This window comes from Hippopotamus amphibius, chromosome 1 (assembly GCF_030028045.1).
Source record: "Hippopotamus amphibius kiboko isolate mHipAmp2 chromosome 1, mHipAmp2.hap2, whole genome shotgun sequence".
Taxonomy (NCBI): Eukaryota; Metazoa; Chordata; class Mammalia; order Artiodactyla; family Hippopotamidae; genus Hippopotamus; species Hippopotamus amphibius.
Window position 1 is genome coordinate 171,680,349 of NC_080186.1, and position 11,501 is coordinate 171,691,849.

Genomic DNA, 11,501 nt, shown 5'->3' on the forward strand with positions numbered 1-11,501 from the left:
AAAGTGAGGTGTCATTGAATGAAGCCAGTCATACTAACATATGAGTTGGAGTCAGAAAACACTCTTGGTTAAAAAAAAAAAAAAAAAGAGTCGGGGGAGAGCTTGCCTAAGGCAGATTAAGTTTTAAAAGCACATTTTATAAGGATGTCATGGCTAAGTCATTAATATTGAGAGCTATGATGATGGGGTTTTTTTGAGGGGTGGGGGTGGGGATAGAAGTTCTTGCTATGGGACTCCAGCAATTAACTGGACAATATGAGGTTTAAATCGTTTCAATTTCCTAGCATTTCTTGCATTATCTGACAGTGCCCACAAGTTGGCCCTTCCCATGACATGCTTGCATCCCCATCTGTATATCGCTGTATATCACTTTGTGGTATGTGGGATGCTGCCCTCAGTGCAAACCAGGGAGACCACCATGCAAGATTCAGAACACCCATTTTTGGTAGCATTAGTCACCCTTCAGCTTTTACCAGGCTGTGTTTCCAAGTAAGTGCACCCAGAGGAAGCCAAGGAAGTTCAAGAGACTTTAAGGACTACTCTTTGTTCCTGGGAAAGTTTAATTTGTTGATTAGTAGGATTGGAACAATGCCACCTACAACAGATGCTTTAGTGAAGAAGGACAGTAAAATAAATGATTTCTCTAATGTATAGCATCTGCAGAGAATCTGGGTAAGAATTACTGGTGTTTAATTACCTAATCCCAGCAAGGTCAGCCAATAGCCAAGTTTAGAAAGAATCAAATCTCAATTCCTACGTGCAAATGAAGCATAATTAAGATGCAGTGTGGTGAGGTCCTGCACATGTTAATTGTACCTGGGTTGGCATTAATATCTCTAATAAATGTTCTTAGGAGATTTTTTAAAATTATCTTTTTAAACAGTATGGGTAATTGGCATTTAATAAGCTAATTTTACATCTTTCTTTATGGTATCTATAGAGGACAATGAGACCCTAAAAATGATGCCAAATAAGATCCATTGCCACAGTGAATTTGGTAGGGCCAGAGCAGGTCAGATGATCAACAGGGCCTCAGAAAGATATAGTCCGACTCAGAGCAGGGACTTGCATTGCTCCCACCCTCAAGACCATGTAACACAATGGGGATGAGCCTGGGTCTCTCCTATCAACAGTCAAGGGGTCATAAATATATTGAGTGAGTGACTTCTTCCAGGGGAAGTAAGCCATTCCCTAAGCTAGCCAGCTGCTTGTGAACCCAGTGAGTCAGCCTCACCAAGGGAGCCAAAAGAGCAGGTACAGCTATATTTGTTCATCACCAGAGCTGGGAGAGAGAACCACCAATGGCCAAGTGTGTCATTGCTAAGGGTTAGTAAATAGATCAGCATAGAAATATGTGTGTGGGGATGCCGTGGGCCCAGGGGTACTGATCTCTACCTCTGTCTCCCTCTCTCTCTCCCACACACATACACACACACACACACACACACAGATTAGTATGGACCCATTGCTAGAAGAACCTGGTGAAGAAGAAATTATACTGAACTGGCAATCACTGAGCATGGATTCTTGTTCTGATTTTCCTACTACTTTGGCTGCGTGATGCAGGCAAGAAACTTTTTGTTGTTGTTTTATTTTCCTTACTCACACAGTGTTAGTGTTGTATCCAGATCGTTCCTGTGGTCCCTCCCAACTTGACCTGAGTTTAGGAGTCTATTTCTTGTCCCAAGTTATTTTTTGCCTTCTACTCCTTAACTCAAAATCTTACAACTTCTTGGAGCTTCCTTCACCAAACCAGATCTTACTATGATAGTCAGAGTGAATAAGGGAGAAAGTGTAAAGAAATACATACAATACATTCGGTGCTGTGATTCTTCAAGGGGGCCACAATTCTTTCTCAAGGAAACTCTGATAGTCAGATACGGAAATTGCAGAGAAGGCACAGGTATGATCCAGGCCAGAGCTCTCTTCCTGTTACAGCTCCCTAGAATAAATACTTCACTCCCTCCTCTCCAGGGCAATGGGCCACATGCCCCTAGGCTACCGGGCACACATTTAGGCCTGTCTGTCCCTTTTAGCACAATTCCTCTCCCAGAAAAGCAGTGTATTCCTTACTTCCAGAAACCTGGGCCCTGAATGGTTAAGGCATCAGCAACTCCACCCTTTGAAAACCTTCTTCCTTCCCCACCCCACCCCACCCCTCATTCTCCAAATCTACCTTTTTCTTCCCAGCTGCCACTACCACCAGGTCAAAGTAGGACACAAGAAAGTCTCTGTGTTTCCTTTGCTTCCTTCTGAGGGCATTTAATAATTAAGGGTTGCACCATATCCGGCTGGCTACAGGAGAGAGGGAAGCAGTCCTTTTTTTTCCGTTGCTGACCACTCATCTATTTCTCTGTCACCCTCCTACCACCTCCTCTCATTCCACCCATCTGTATACAGCAGTGTCTTCTTTCAGCTAAAAATTCACCAAGTTTATCTACATTTTGGGGGGTGGGAAGGTGGGGTTACCAAATCACATTATTTGAAGGAATGGTACAAAGGGAAGTATCTAAGTAGATGCTTTGATATGTGTTATAGAAGAGATAAAGTTAACCCCAACGTGCATGCTCTGCTGACCAGGGAAATCACCCCCATGGCGCTGGAAGCCAGCCTAAGACTTAGCGCTTATTATCACCATCCCCCGATGTGTCTGTCAAAGAGATACTCTGCCGTGCCAGAATCAGGGGCCACCATCTTGCACAAGATGGTAATGAGGTCACCCAAATCTCTGATGGATTGCACCTACTCATTCAGGTAATGAGTCTTGATGAAGTCAAACAAATGTGGGGTGTTGAATTTTCAGAGCCATCCCATCAACAGAATTTATACTCTTATGCACTGAGCCTTTTAAGGCTGTTGGGAATCAGTAATTTGGGATCTGACGAAGCTGTGTGTCATAGAGTAATTATGGTCCTGGAACAACATAGAAAGACAAGCTGACAATGGATGGTAAGTAGCTCGCAGACCTATTGCTGCTTCTGCTAATGGCTTTCTTTACTCACCGTGCCAGGAAGCCCCAGGGCTTCCAAAAGCCTCAAATGTCCCCGTGACACAGTATCTGGAAAGGCCACGGAGATGCCAAATTGAGTAAAGACTTATGGATTTTTACAATAAGTAGAACTGAAATATTGTAAGGATACCAGTCAGCCTCTCATAGGAGCCCACGGGCATTCTGTGGTTGGACCTTGGTCCCACCATGAGGGCTGGTGACTAATGCTGTCACTTGACGCCATGACATTGCCCTCCCTCTGAGACTCATCTGGCCGCATCTGGTAGAACAAACTTGATTCAGAGTCCAGCCTTCCCACACAGGCTGAATCTGTTGTACAAATTCACAGGCTACAAGTGATGTGGCAATTTCCCCCTCCAGTCAGTTTCCTTCTTGGGAGAACAGGAGAGGTCCCTATCTGCTGCAAAACCAAGCATTTTTTATGGAAGAGCAGCTAAAAGATGCATTCTGGGGAAACACAGTATTGGAACTTTGTAGCAAGAACATTCTTTTCATTCTCCTCTTCATAAAATGACTTCAAAGCCACATTATGTCATATTGTGGATGAAACGGGGCTGGGTTCAAAAAAGGGAATTTCATTATTAACATCACTATGGTCAACCCCAGTGCCAAGATTAACAAACCAGCCTAACCCTCTGGCAATTCATTGTCATTTAATATGTATTTAGAGACCACCCTGTGTGAAGAAATGAGGAGAATACACACGTGGCCCTTCCCAATCAGACTTTACAGCCCAAAAAGGCAAGGCTCACATCTGGCATATCCTTTCCATAAAAATATTAAAATGCCGCACAGGCATGAACCAATCATTTTTAAATGGGCCTATAAACCTTAATGTTGGATAGGTGTAAGCTCTTTCTGTGTCTTTCTATTCCACACTGAAACATCTTATGGAGATTTGGAAAGAAATATGAGTATCCTTCTTTCCCTTTCTCTGACTTTCAATGTTCTGCTCCTCCCCCAAAGCCTGTTACACGACAGGCACTCTGCAAGTCTCAGGAGCTCAGAGCTGAGAAATGTACAGAACATGCTCTCAAAATGCTCAGACCGGAAGGGAGAGAGGGGGAAAAGAGCAGGTGGGGTCAGATAAGGATATAATGGGGGTGTTCACGACCCAGATCATGAAGGGAGAGGCTCAGGAGTTTGGATATAGTAGATAAAGAGGGTACTGTTTATGGAGGGTGGGAGAGGAAAGGGAAGATTTGGGCAGTGAACTTTGTAAGCCAAGGAAAAAATGGTCAAGTTTGTCCTTCTGAGAGATAAGCTTGATGGCTAGGTGGGGAACAGATCAGAAGGGAGACGGGGGATTAAAGGTACTGAAATGGCCAAGGCAGAGATGGGGAAGGCTGAACTCACGGGCAGCAGGTATCCAAGTCTAAGTGCTATCCAGGCAGATATTCTGTCTTTATATGCTTTCTTTCTTCAAACTGGTTGTCCTGAGAACATGCCCACAGTGGCTGTACCGGTTCTCCTTCCACAACTCATCCTTTTCCCACTAAGTGAAAGAAAGACCTCTCTCACCACCAAGAATCTTACTATGGTGTAATGTCCCAGAGTAAAAAGACTTGGGGTGGGGACAGAGAAGTTGAGAACAAAGGGACAATTCAAAATATAAGTATCTACCTCATTAGCAGATATATTCCCCCCAAATTTTACTTTTTACGTAAACGGCTTTTCATATAAATTTATACTCATTAATTACCAAAATTAATTGGTCCATTTTGAACTACTATAAATGATAGAAAAAACCCTAACCATCATTTAAAAATCACATTTAGACTTATGATCAAAATGAATTTTTTAATGTCAATTTTCAATATATACATACTTTGTGAAAGAGAAGTAATGTGGTTATCAATAGCAGACTTTCAAGTATAAAAATGTATTACATTAGGATCAAATTTTTGGAAGGGTAAAATGGAAATGCAAATTTAAAGAGAAAAAGGAATGGTGTAAAAATCTACAATTATTAAAGAAGATGTAGTTCATATATATGTACATATAAATTTTAAAAATTTACATACAGAAAATTCCCTCTTTGGAGTTTACTTTTCTAAGCATTTTTGGCAAATGTATTCACCATCACAATCAAGATGCAGAACAGGGACTTCTCTGGTGGTCCAGTGGTTTGGACTTTGCCTTCCAATGCAGGGGGTGCGGGTTCCATCCGTGGTCAAGGAGCTGGGATCCCACATGCCTCGCGGCCAAGGGACCGGGATACAGAACAGAAGCAATGTTGTGACAAATTCAATAAAGGCTTTGGGAATGGTCCACATCAAAAAAAGAAAAATTTTAAAAAATATTCAGAACAGCTGCCTCAACCCCCAAAATTCTCACATGCTGCCCCTTTGTAGTCTATCCTTCCCCCAGTTTCAACCATTGGTAACCACTGTATCAATAGTTGATACAGTATTATAGTGTTATTTTTTCCAAAATATCTTATAAATGGGATCATGCAACGTTTGGGGATCTGATGTCAACCATTTTACTGTGCTCACCAATAGTTCATTCCTTTTAGTTGCTCAGTAGTATTCTATTGTGCAGCTAGATCACAGTTTATCTATCACCAGTTGAAGGATATTTGAGTTTTTTCCAGTTTCTGGCCATTATAATAAAGGTGTGATATATATACATTCTTTTTCATATTCTTTTCCATTATGGTTTATCACAGGATATTGAATATAGTTCCCTGTGCTGTACAGTAGAAACTTTCTGTGAATCCGTTCTATATATACCAGTTTACATCTGCTAATCCCAAACTCCCACTCTTACCCTCTCCCACCTCCCTCTGCCTTGGCAACCACCAGTCTATTCTCTATATCCCTGATTTTATTTCTGTTTCATAAATGGGTTCATTTGTGCCATATTTTAGATTCCACATATAAGTGATATAATATGGTATTTGTCTTTGTCTTTCTGACTTACTTCACCTAGTGTGATAATCTCTAGTTGCATCCATGTTACTGCAAATGGCATTATTTTGTTCTTTTTTATGGCTGAGTTCTATTCCCTTGTATATATGTACCACATCTTCTTTCTCCATTCATCTGTCAGTGAACATTTAGGTTGTTTCTCTGTTTTGGCTATTGTGAATAGTGCTGCTATGAACATAGAGGTGCGTGTATCTTTTTGAATTATAGTTTTGTCTGGATATATGCCCAGGAGTAGGATTTCTGAATCATATGGTAATTCTATTTTTAGTTTTCTGAGGAGCCTCCATACTGTTTTCCATAGTGGTTGCACACCAACTTACATTCCCACCAACAGTGTAGGAAGGTTCCCTTTTCTCCACATCCTCTCCAGCATTTGTTACTTGTAGACTTTTTAATGACCATTCTGACTGGCCTGAGGTGGTATCTCATTCTAGTTTTTTTTTTTAAGGACTTTTATTGAGCTATAATTGATATACAATAAACTGTATATATTTAAAGTGTAAAATTTTATTTTTTTTCTTATTAGTAATGTATATATGGCAAACCCAATCTCCCAATTCATCCCCCCACCACTCCCCACCCCCGCTTCCCCCTTTGGTGTCCATTTGTTTGTTTTGTACATCTGTGTCTCTATTTCTGCCTTGCAAACCGGTTAATCTGTACCATTTTTCTAGATTCCACTTTATATGTGTTAATATATATTTGTTTTTCTCTTTCTGACTTACTTCACTCTGTATGACAGTCTGAGTCCATCCATGTCTCTACAAATGTCCCAATTTCGTTCCATTTTATGGTTGAGTAATATTCCATTGTATATATGTACTACATCTTCTTTATCCATTCATTGGTTGATGGACATTTAGGTTGCTTCCATGACCTGGCTATTGTAAACAGTGCTGCAGTGAACATTGGAGTGCATGTGTCTTTTTGAATTATGGTGTTCTCTGGGTATATGCCCAGTAGTGGAATTGCTGGATCATATGGTAATTCCATTTTTAGTTTTTCGAGGCAGCTCCATACTGTTCTCCATAGTGGCTGTATCAATTTACATTCCCACCAACCGTGCAAGAGGGTTGCCTTTTCTCCACACCCTCTCCAACATTTATTGTTTGCAGATTTTCTGATGATGCCCATTCTAACCAGTGTGAGGTGATACCTCATTGTAGTGTTGATTTGCATTTCTCTAATAATTAGTAATGTTGAGCATCTTTCCATGTGCCTCTTGGCCATTGGTATGTCTTCTTTGGAGAAATGTTTCTTTAGGTCTTCCAGCCATTTTTTGATTGAGTTGTTTGTTTTTTTGTTGTTGTTGAGTTGTGTGGTCTGTTTATATATTTTGAAAATTAAGCCCTTGTCAGCTGCATCATTTGTGAATATTCTCTCCCATTCTGTAGATTGTTTTTTCATTTTGTTTTCATTTTATTTACAGTTTCCTTTGCTGTGCAGAAGCTTGTAAGTTTGATTAAGTCCCATTTATTTTCGTTTTTATTTTTATTGCCTTGGGAAACTGACCTAAGAAAACATTGGTATAATTTCTGTCAGAGAATGTTTTGCCTGTGTTCTCTTCTAGGAGTTTTATGGTGTCATGTCTTATGTATAACAAACATTTTAGAGGGAAGCTTGATAATATGTAGCAGCTACATAGTTTTCCAAAATTATTTTAGGGAATATTCAAACCAAAAAAGGTCTGAATACCTCTCTTAAGTATCGGCAGAAGAAACAGAGAAAAGGTTTTACTGAAGAGTATTCCAACTCTGGAGGTTAATAGTTTGACACTAGGAGAGAGGAAAGTTAGAAAGAAAGAAGTAAAAAACAAAAAACAAAAAAACGACAATCTGGTTTCTAACTTGAGGGGAATGTTGTTTGGGTGGTGGTATTGCCACCAACCAAGTTCAGAAATACAGGAGGAAGAACAGACGGGGTGGGAGAAACGACAAGAGCTCAATGCGGATTATGCCTTTGGATAAAATCATGGAAAGAAGCAGTTATTATTTTATGGGGTTTGAGTGTGTTTTGTTTTGGTTTGGAGTGAGTGGAGATTTTTCTTTCTATCCTCTCTTTTCTTTTTATGTGTGTGTATGCACACGGGTGCACTGAAAGGTTACTTTTTTTTTTTTTAATTATATTTTTTGGGGGGGTACACCAAGTTCAATCATCTGTTTTTATACACATATCCCCATATTCCCTCCCTCCCTCAACTCCCCCCCCACCCTCCCTCGAGTCCCCCACACCCTCCCCATCCCAGTCCTCTAAGGCATCTTCCATCCTCGAGTTGGACTCCCTTTGTTATACAACAACTTCCCACTGGCTATCTATTTTACAGTTGGTAGTATATATATGTCTGTGCTGCTGTCTTGCTTCATCTCAGCTTCCCCTTCACCCCCGCCCGGCCCAAACCTTGAGTTCTCCAGTCCATTCTCTGCATCTGCGTCCTTGTTATTGTCACTGAGTTCATCAGTACCATTTTTAGATTCCGTATATGTGAGTTAGCATACAATATTTGTCTTTCTCTTTCTGACTTACTTCACTCTGTATGACAGACTCTAGGTCTATCCACCTCATTACATATAGCTCCATCTGAAAGGTTACTTTATGTTGGACTATTTCTTCATATACAGATTGATGTCTGACTCAGGCTAGCAGTGGAGAAGTTTGTGTGGTGTGATGGAAAAGCAAAGATGGGAAATGAAGTGTGAATCCTACCTTTGCTACCACTAGCTGAGTGGCCTTGGGCAAGGTACCTTACTTCTCTGAACCTCACTTTCTTTGTGTGTTTTTATATGGTAGTAATAACACCTAATTGAAACAGGATATTAAATGGGATCTCATGGAATTACAACCAAGGACAAAGGGTAACAAGTACATCCCCACACACATTCTAATAAGAGAGGCTAGATAGATCTAGATAAGTTTGCTTATTTGTTTATTCCAAGTGAGTTATTAGGTCTAGGAGAGGGACTCTAGGATGCTAAAGTATAATTTTCAAAACAAAGTACAAGATTACACACATATAAATACAAGATTACCCACACAGACTCACCACTAAAACCCTGGCACTGAGAGATGGAAGAGCGGGGGAGTGTACCTAAGGCCAAGGCATGCAGACAGGAAAAGGTCCACCTGACTGACTGTCCCATTGATACCTACAGTCCTGCTATCATTTCCCTTGATGGCCACCAGCCCTCCACACGCCCTCATGGGCATCTTCAGGGACCTCTGGCCTCCACCTGTCAGGTCTATGCAGGTTACTCTGTGCCTGCCTTGCCTGACAGCCATGGCCCCCAGGGGTTGTAGGCTCTCTTTCTGCTCTCTGTTCCATCCCCCAATCAGAGAGCCACTGAAACTTTTGGGGACTGTCTCATAGTGCTTTGAGGGATGAGGCTGGGCCTGCTGGAGCCTCCATGAACTTCCCTAGGTCTATTGGCCTCACAGAGCACACACTGGACATGGGGTTTCTTCCCAAGGCCAAACTCTGGGAATCAACTCACAGGGTCATTTTGCACTGGGACCACCAAACCCACTGGGGATATTGGTATTTCCTCTCCAGGTCTGGCCCAGGAAATACAAGGGTAGGCTTGTGTTCAGAGTCCTCCCTCCCTTCAGCCACCATCACGTACACAGTCAATTCAAACTCTTATTTCCTTTCTCTCGTCAACAACTCCTTCCACTAGCCTAGGGCGCTTCTATCTGGTGGGGTGGGAGATGAGATCGTACCAGTTGCAGTTCCTTTTCTCAAGCTCCTAAAATCCTCGAACCCAAGGCTTTTGAAGTGCAGAGCTGAGACTTTGCTGTCTTTGTTCTCCAGCTCCTTCCTGACACTCCTCCGCAGTGTGAGGGACAATGCCAGGCTCTGGTCTCAGGCCAACTGGCAAGCGCGTCATGGTGGAAAGAGTTGGAGAACCCCAGTTAATACTTCACATCCTTTTACCACATTCATTTTATATGACATACACCTTAGGTGTGATCTGTAATATTCCAGTTTTCGTTAAGACCTGACTGGGCCAGCATCTGATTGCAGCTGGCCCTGAGTCATCTTCCAGCCATGGGTCTGTGGTGAAGCTCATCTGAGCACATTAAGGCTAGCTTGGGAGGCCACGGGCACAGGCCACAAAACCTTGGCCTGAGACAAGCTGCTTGGCTCCCACTGGGAGTCTTAGAAACCCAAGCCTATTGCACAGCAGGGGAGCAGGAAGGGAGGGTGAGAGGGAGGGGAGGCTGGTCTCCCGTGCCCTTTCCACATCAGGGCAGAAACCCTGCCAGGATCAACAGCCTGGCTCTTGGCAGAGCCTCTGCCAGTCTCCCTCAACACTGTGGTCACCAAAGGCCTGTGTTTTTTCTGAGATGTGGATTTTGAAAATGACCTCCTGAGGTCTGGCAAAAAACTGAGTTCTTAGAGGAAAGAGGACAGGGAGGTGAAGCCCCACTCCAAGGGGGTTATGAAAGCAGAGCAGGCTGTCACTGCATGGGAATGGTGCTACAACAGCATCAGTGAACACTCAGTGGTCACCTCCATAAGACAAAACTGTAGCCCAGGACGTGAAATCAAGTCATAGAAATGTATGTCCCCCAAAAAGACCACTGGTGACGAGTTCTAAAATGCTGGTTCCACAGTTCAGGGGTCGCTTACTGTTCCTCAAACCACTTCACCTGGCTCACCTCTGATCTCCTCTGCTTGAGCATGCAAAGTCATTACCTTACCCTGCCTCCTGCCTCTGCTAAGAGAGGTTCTCTTGACTCTTCTTGCTGCCTTTTTTTCCTACTCTTGGTCTTCTATCTCCTCTTGTGACCTCCTTTTCTACAGAGAAAGCTGAACTTTCCATATACTTTTGACTAATTATGAAGCATCTTACACTCGGTGCATTTAGATCCATGCAAGAGGGCACCAAGCCAGGCCCTGTGGTTTGTGTGCCCTGCCCTGACCGTCCTCTGCTGTGCTCCTCTTCACAGGGTGGAAAGTCTGTAGGGTCGAGGGAGCATAATGATCCAGAGCCCTCAAGCCACCCACAAATCAAACATGGTCCCCAAATTTCCCACCCCATTGGTCCCCACCAGCTTCTAGAACCCACAATAGCTTCTCTGGGTCCTTCCTTCAGTGTTCATAAGGTCCTAAGGTTGGAGGGCAAGGGGAAGGTGTTTGTGAGAACAGACAGAATATGGACATGTGGACAGAGGTGTCCACACTCATGCACATAAGTTCTCTTAAGCAGCCAGGAGTCAGCTCTCCCTGTATGTTTGGGTTCTAGCACAGGACCTGGGAACCCGGACTCCTTCCACGACACTAGGAAGGTATCCTTGTCAACTTTGGATGATAGGACATACTTTATTTAACAGCTTTTAGCTTGATTTATAACGTTAAAATGAGGTAGTATGGTATAGGGCTTCCATTTGTACTCTTGCTCCTGACCTTGTAAACAGGAGGGGTGGGCCTGTACTCTTCTATCAGGTGTGGGATTTGTATTCATCCAGATTTATCTCCTTTCCTATAAAGACTCATAAACCATGTTAAAGTGAATTAAAGGATATGTGGAGCAGTTTGGTTGGCCTTGACTGCACATTAA